We start from the raw sequence: 308 nt of genomic DNA, 5'->3' as shown, positions 1-308 counted from the left end.
CCGGCGACCGACGCTCCTCTGGTCGACAAGTGTAAAGTGAGAGAAAATCGTAAGGTAGTACGGCCGACCGTACCTGGCGCCCAATTCCAAAAGGTCGACCGGAGTCGCGAGTGTCGTAGGAGTGAAACCGGGTTTCACTCCGTTGAGCGAGCGCCGTAGATTTGGTCAGCGCTACCTCCGCGAGCCGACTACGCGAGGAAAAAGCGTTGCAATATACAGGGTGGGCCATTTTAATCTCCCCACCTGAATTTCTCGTAATATAAGTCAGATAGAGAAAAATGGTCCAGACAAAAGTAGAAGGGGACAGA

Source organism: Odontomachus brunneus, unplaced genomic scaffold, assembly GCF_010583005.1.
Source record: "Odontomachus brunneus isolate Ranch 3 - 2012 unplaced genomic scaffold, Obru_v1 Obru_scaffold_056, whole genome shotgun sequence".
Lineage (NCBI taxonomy): Eukaryota > Metazoa > Arthropoda > Insecta > Hymenoptera > Formicidae > Odontomachus > Odontomachus brunneus.
The sequence above is the reverse complement of the archived record's forward strand: the minus strand, read 5'-3'. Positions refer to the sequence as shown.